We start from the raw sequence: 6,851 nt of genomic DNA, 5'->3' as shown, positions 1-6,851 counted from the left end.
CATCCTACATAAAAGCAAACATTGAATTGGGGCTGGCTTACAGTTTCTGAGGTTTGATCCATTTTCAATATAGTAGGAAGGACAGTTGTCATACAGGACAACATATTGATAAAGAAGGAGTCTTTATGTTGATTTAAAGGAGCCAGGAAGAGAATGTCTTCTTGAGAGCAAGTTGGAGGTCTCATAATTGTGGGGTTGAACTTCAAACTCACCCCCACAATGGTGCACTATCTTCAACACAGCCACAATTCCTGACAATGTTGCTCGCTGGGCCAAATATATTCAATGTAGCACTTTTCACTCACTGGCCCTCATATGATTGTTCAAATACATGAATGTATATGCAAAATATATGAGGTCCCACTTCAAAATCCATATCATTTATACCAGTCTCAGAAATGGTAAAAGTCCAAAGTTCATCTTCTAAGATTCATACAATCATCTAACTGTAATCCCCCATATTTTCAAAAACAAATAGAACATTATGTACATCCAAATTCATAAGGTATACTTCACCATTAATAAAAGTCATTGTAGGAAATACTGGACCTTAACAAGTCCAAAATCCAGCTGGGCAATCTCCAAACTCTGCATCTCCATGTCTGATGTCAGAGCATTCTTCAGATCTCTAACTCCTTTCTGTTTTGTTCACTAGAACACACTTCTTTCTCTTTGACTGGTTTTATACCCTGAAAGGAGTTTATCTGAGCAAATATACCATAGCTCTGGCATCTCCAAATCTTTAGTTCTCCACAATAACTTCATATTACAGGTTCTTGTTCCAGCATCTGGGTTCCACACATGATCTTCTGTGCTCCTCAAAAGAAATTGTCACTTTTCTCTCTATGATACTCTAGTTTCTTGTTGACTCCACTTTACTGCTGCTGTTATTCTTAATGCTCATCAAAGGGACTGACATCTTCAATAAACAGGGTTTTGCTGCAATGAGGCTTCACAGCTTTCCTCACGTAAACTCTTTTCATGGTGCCAAGTCTTAGCTGTTCCACATGACACCTTTATGCCTTCAAAACCAATACCACCTTGGTGATTCTCACACATGGCCAAGTCCAGGTGCACAACACAGTACAGTCTTTGTTATCTTTGGAACACAGCTTATTTGTTCCTTCAAAAAAACACGTCCCAGAAATTTTACCTCAGTGATGCTGCTTCCTTCTTCATCAGCAGTTAATTTTCTACTACAGCTAACCAGCATTAATTGTCTCAGTATTCCTGTCTATCTTTACCTCTAAAGACAGAGTGGTATGGACAAAACTGCTGATGTGTGCTGCTTGCCATGGTTTGGAACATGGCCCCTTCTATTACATTATCACCAGCTTTCTATTTTTCTACATTGTAACTGCCTAACCTTGGCTGTCCTTGAACTTGTCCAATAGATTAACTTTGAACTCAAAGATCTCCATGGCTCTGTCTCCTGAATGTTTGTATAAAAGATGTGTTGTACTTTGCCTGTGTTTAAGCTTTTCTTTACATAAAACGTGTAAAGGTAAACATACCATGGTGATTTGAACCAAAAATGGGCTTGACTCTATTCTCCTGGGATTTAAGCCATATACTGGACTTACACATTTTATTTCAGATCTTAAATTGAAAACCCTGAATAGTAAACACAATCCATCAAATGTCAATTTCACACATATTTTAACACATGAAATTGTGCATTTGTGTGCACATGAAAACAATAACCAAGTAATAATAATTCCTAACATAACACAGTTATCCTTCATACAACTTTAAATACCTAAGTTTAACTGGGTGGACTCTTCCCCTAATGTCACAGTCACTATTCCTTTAATTCTATTTAATGTCCTTGATCAGAGTGTTTAGCTTCATTCAACTTCCTAGTGAAACTTTCCTCTTTAAAACTTACCTTTAAATTTTTCCTTTCTAAGATTATTATATTGAACAAAAAAATCAGCACCTATGTTTTCTATATTCCTACTAGGATAGCCCACTTAACGAATGTAAACATCCAAAGTCTAAAAATACACATTACTCCAAACAAAAACATGGTCAGGCATATCATAGGAATCAACTTCGCTTTTGGATAGAATTTCCATTCCATTCCACTGTGTGACCAAGGCAACTGTTTCAAAGGCAAATATTTAGTTGGGCCTGGCTTACACTTCCAAATTTTTAGTCCATTACCATCCTAGCAGAAATAATGGCAGCATTCAGGCAGGCATAATTCTTGATAAGGTGCTGAGAGATTGGCATCTTTATGAGAATATGCCCAGGAAAAGTCTGTCTTCTAGTCAACTAGTAGGAGGGACTGTTTTATATAAGCCAGAACTTCAGAGAACACCAATATAGTAATTCACTTCCTTCAAAACTACTCCACAGGGCTTGCCTCCAAATAGTCCCACATTCAAATCACCAGTTTATTTTTACTATGACTTCTTTCATGCATTTAAGTATGATTAGGACATGCAAAGGCATTCCACATTGATTGCATTCATGAGGTTACATTCCAGTATGTTATGGAGACTAGTGGGACTGGCCAAGGTGTTAGTACCTTGAATACATTCATAGTTTCTTTCAAATATGGTTGCCTTTATGATTTTGGAGAAAAATAAAATAAATAAATAAATAAAAATTAAAAAAACTTTGTGAAAATCCTTTTTCCAGTTTGATTACATTCTTAAGGTTTTTTTCTAGTATGTGGAGTTTTACGTTTATGTAGATATCTCCCTCATGAATAGGCTTTACCTCATTGATTACAATCTTAAGGTTTCTCTCTAATATGAACTCTTTTATGTCTTCGGAGATGACTGAATATCGCAAAGGCTTTACCACATTAATTACATTCATAAGGCTTCTCTCTATTATGAGTTCTTTTATGATCTTGGAGATGATTGGGTTGTGAAAAGGCTTTACCACATTGATTACATTCATATGGCTTCTCTCCAGTATGTGTTGTTTTATGTAATTGTAGATAACTGTGTCTTGTAAAGGCTTTACCACATTGATTACATTCATAAGTCTTCTCTCCAGTATGTATTCTTTTATGATAATAGAGATTAAGCTGAAATGAAAAGGCTTTACCACATTGATTACAAACATAAGGCTTCTCTCCAGTATGTGTTCTTTTATGACACTGGAGATTACTGGGTCTTGCAAAGGCTTTACCACGTTGATTACAAACATAAGACTTCTCTCCAGTATGTGTTATTTTATGATGTTGGAGATAATTGGGCCTTCCAAAGGCTTTACCACATTGATTACATTCATAAGGCTTCTCTCCAGTATGTCTTCTTTTATGACATTGGAGATGACTGGGAAATGAAAAGCCATTACCATATTGACTGCATTCATATGGTTTCTCTCCACTATGACTTCTTACATGCCTTTCATGTCTTCTGGAACTTTGACAATGTTCTCCAATATGATGGTCTTCTCAACTGTAGCCTATAACAGTGAGGTTCTGGTAGGTCTCAAGCATCACATCTTTGTAGAGACTCCTTTGGGAAGGATCCAGCAAATTCCACTCTTCCTCAGTGAAGTTCACATGCACATCATCAAAAGTCACTGCATCCACTCTAGGTCCCATCGTCCTCTGCCAGTCTGCTGTGGGTTGGGTGCGGTCGGGGTCAGAGGTCGAGGGGTCAGGGGTCTCACAGTGGTGGGATGTTGTGGTGTTAGGACTGGCCTGCTCAGGATACCCAAGATCGCGGTTGGAGGGGTCGAGAGTCACAGGGTTGAGTCTCTCAGGGTGAGGTGTCCCGGGGTTACGACAGACCGGTTAAGAGGTTGTGGAGTCAGGGGTTGAGTCCCGGATGTACCTCAGACAGTCACGCAGTACGCAGGGCGTCTCTGGATGGCTGAGGCAGCCCGGGAACAGCGACGGCGAGGGAGAGAGGGGCCGATGGCGAGGGAGGGAGGGGCCGACAGACAGACACACGACCCGCGGACAGACACGCGTAGATGAGGATTGACCAGCGAACGGATCCCAATATATTTTCAATAGTATAAACTTCTACCTCTCCACCATTTTCAAAGATCTTGTCCATTAAACATATTGCTTCAAGTTTTACTAATATAGTGCCCAGAATTTGCCAATATGCTACTTTATCTGAATTGCCTACTCTTGAAGTTTTATATAAATGGCATTTTGGATTGGGTTCTTTCACTTAACATACCAGTTTTGACTTACACTGGTTATAGCATATAATTAATCTTTCTCTTTACAGCTGAATATAACTATGGCATCTCTGTGTGCATGTGTGTGTGTGTGTTTCCACTTTTATTTAGCATGGGTGTATTGGTTATTTCTGCTTCTGGGATATAATGAATAGTCCCATGAGCATACATGAACAAATATTTATTTGAATGACTTTTTCAATTACTTAAAATATATATGTCTAGTGCTACAATGGCCATATGGTATGGCAATTTTGTCTTTGGATTATTGTATAATCTAAAAATAGTTTTTGACAGTAACCATATAAATTCATATTCTTAGAAATAGTGTACTTAGATTCAATTTACCCCATTCGTTTCTATATTTCTTGTCTTCTGATGAGGAAGTAAGGAATGTCTGGCTTTCTAGGTTTACATAATGATATAATGATGGCTTTATAGAAAAACTCCCCAAGTAACTGGGACCAGCGGGACCAGGCACACAGGAACTCTGCCAGCCCAGTGGTTCTGGTTCCTTCTGGTCTCTCAGGGCTGGTGTCCTGAGCAGATCTTGGGCGCAAGCTCTGCAGCCAGTCCCACAACACCCAGAGGAAGCTCCACTCCCAGATGCTCAATCACTCCCAGGATCAGAGGTGAGACCCAACATCTGCCCCAACACCAGGAGCAACTGGGACCAGCTGGACCAGGCACACAGGAACTCTGCCAGTCCAGTGGCTCCGCTTCTTTCCTGTCTCTCGGGGCTTGTGCCCTGAGCAGACCTTGGACGCAAGCTCTGCAGCCAGTGCCACAACACCCAGAGGAAGCTTCACTCTCAGGAGCACTGATCACAGGACCACAGCGACAGCTTGACTCTGAGGAATTAGGACACAACCAGGATCACAGGAAGGACAGGCTCCAGTCAGATTTAGCAAGGGCAGGTAGCACTAGAGATAAACAGATGGGGGAGGGCAAGAATAAGAAAATAAACAACACAAACCAAGGTCACGTGGCATCATCAGAACCCAATTCTCCCGTCATAGCAAGTCCTGGACACACCATCACACTGGAAAAGCAAGATTCAGATATAAATTCATTTCTCATGAAGGTGATACAGGACTTTAAGGAAGGCATAAATAGCACCCTCAAAGAAATACAGGAGAACGCAGGTAAACAGCTAGAAGCCCTTCAAGAGGAAACACAAAAGAACTACTGCCGCAGGCCGGGCGATCTGGGCCTCCCTCAACCTGTGGGAGAAACGGGGGTCCTAGTCAGCTCGACAAGGCGTAGGCGAAGAAATGATAGCAGAGACGACACATGAAGTATAAGATCTAAATGTATTTCTTAGAAATGGCATCAGACTTTTACAGTCATTGCAAAAGAGAGATGGTACATCTGAGGCTATCTGAAACATGCTGGGTCTGAAGCAGTAGCTATCTCCTCTGGACTGGTACTGCATCCCCCGAGCACAAGCGCTTTGGGTCCGGGGGAATGCGGATTGCATGAATCTGAGTCCTAGCCCATCTAAGTCCAAGTGCTAGTCCTTCTCCTTGTCCTAGTCCAAGTCCTTCTTCTCCCAGTCCTCGTGCTAGTAAAAAGCAGGTTTAAGTAGCATACAGCAAGCAGGGCTGATGTCAGGGGATGAAAGACTGAAGTCACATACGCAAGTGACCCCCACACCAAGGTCAGCAGTGTCTGGTAGCTAGGTGTGAAGCAGAAGGAAGAGGAGTGGAGCCCTCCCTGTTGAGGTATTTTGATATTCCTAGGTTAATTCTCTGGTTCTACTGGAAGCAATGACCAGGAGATTTCAATCTAGCGTTTCCTGCTAATTCTCTGGTTCTAGCCCGGGGCAGGCAGTGGGGAGTTCGGACCTGACCTAACACTTCTAGCTAATGTCCTTGAGTGGAAGCCCTTCGATTACTCTCTAGTACATAAGACCATAAACTATCTATTGCCCTAAGGGATGTACTCGACCTCTACTGCTAGCTCTGGGAAGGCAGTATCCTAGAGAGAGATTACACATTATGGGAAGCTAGGTGATAAACCAGGATAGGTTAGAAACATTGTGTCGGCCAGGAGACAATGCCCAATCTTAACTATTTACAAATCATTTCTTGGGTACCTTTATGCCTAATTATGAGGCCATGTTGACAATTGGAAAGACTAATCTGGAACACGTCTGAGTTAGGGGATACCAGCGACTAGTCTGAAATCCAGGAGGCACAGAACCCCTTTTGGGGTCTTATTGCCTCTTATCCTTTATCAGGATTTTATCCCCGATATTTTGGATGTGACTGGAGTAGATGAGTGTGTATAGCAAACTACAGGAAAACACAATCAAACAGGTGAAGGAAATGACCAAAACCATCCAGAATCTAAAAATAGAAATAGAAACAATAAAGAAATCAGAAGGAGAGACAACCCTGGAGGTACAAAACCTAGGAAAGAAATGAGGAGTCATAGATGCAAACATCACCAACAGAATACAAGAGATAGAAGAGAGAATCTCAGGGGCAGAAGACACCATAGAAAACATTGATACAAAAGTCAAAGAAAATGCAAAAAGCAAAAAACTCCTAACCCAAAACATCCAGGAAATCCAGGACGCAATGAGAAGACCAAACCTAAGGATAATAGGATATAGATAATAATATAGAAGAGAGTGAAGACTCCCAATGTAATGGGCCAGTAAATATCTTCAACAAAATTATAGAAGA

General features: G+C 41.0%; 1 pseudogene; it reads right to left on the bottom strand.

The window, feature by feature from the left end:
• Positions 1 to 2,710: 2,710 nt before the first annotated feature.
• LOC116083843 lies at positions 2,711 to 3,568 on the bottom strand (annotated as a pseudogene).
• Between the last annotated feature and the right edge of the window lie 3,283 nt (positions 3,569 to 6,851).

The sequence above is a fragment of the Mastomys coucha genome, unplaced genomic scaffold, assembly GCF_008632895.1.
Source record: "Mastomys coucha isolate ucsf_1 unplaced genomic scaffold, UCSF_Mcou_1 pScaffold8, whole genome shotgun sequence".
NCBI classification, from domain to species: Eukaryota; Metazoa; Chordata; class Mammalia; order Rodentia; family Muridae; genus Mastomys; species Mastomys coucha.
Note: the sequence above shows the minus strand (reverse complement) of the source record. Positions and strands in the feature narration are given on the sequence as shown.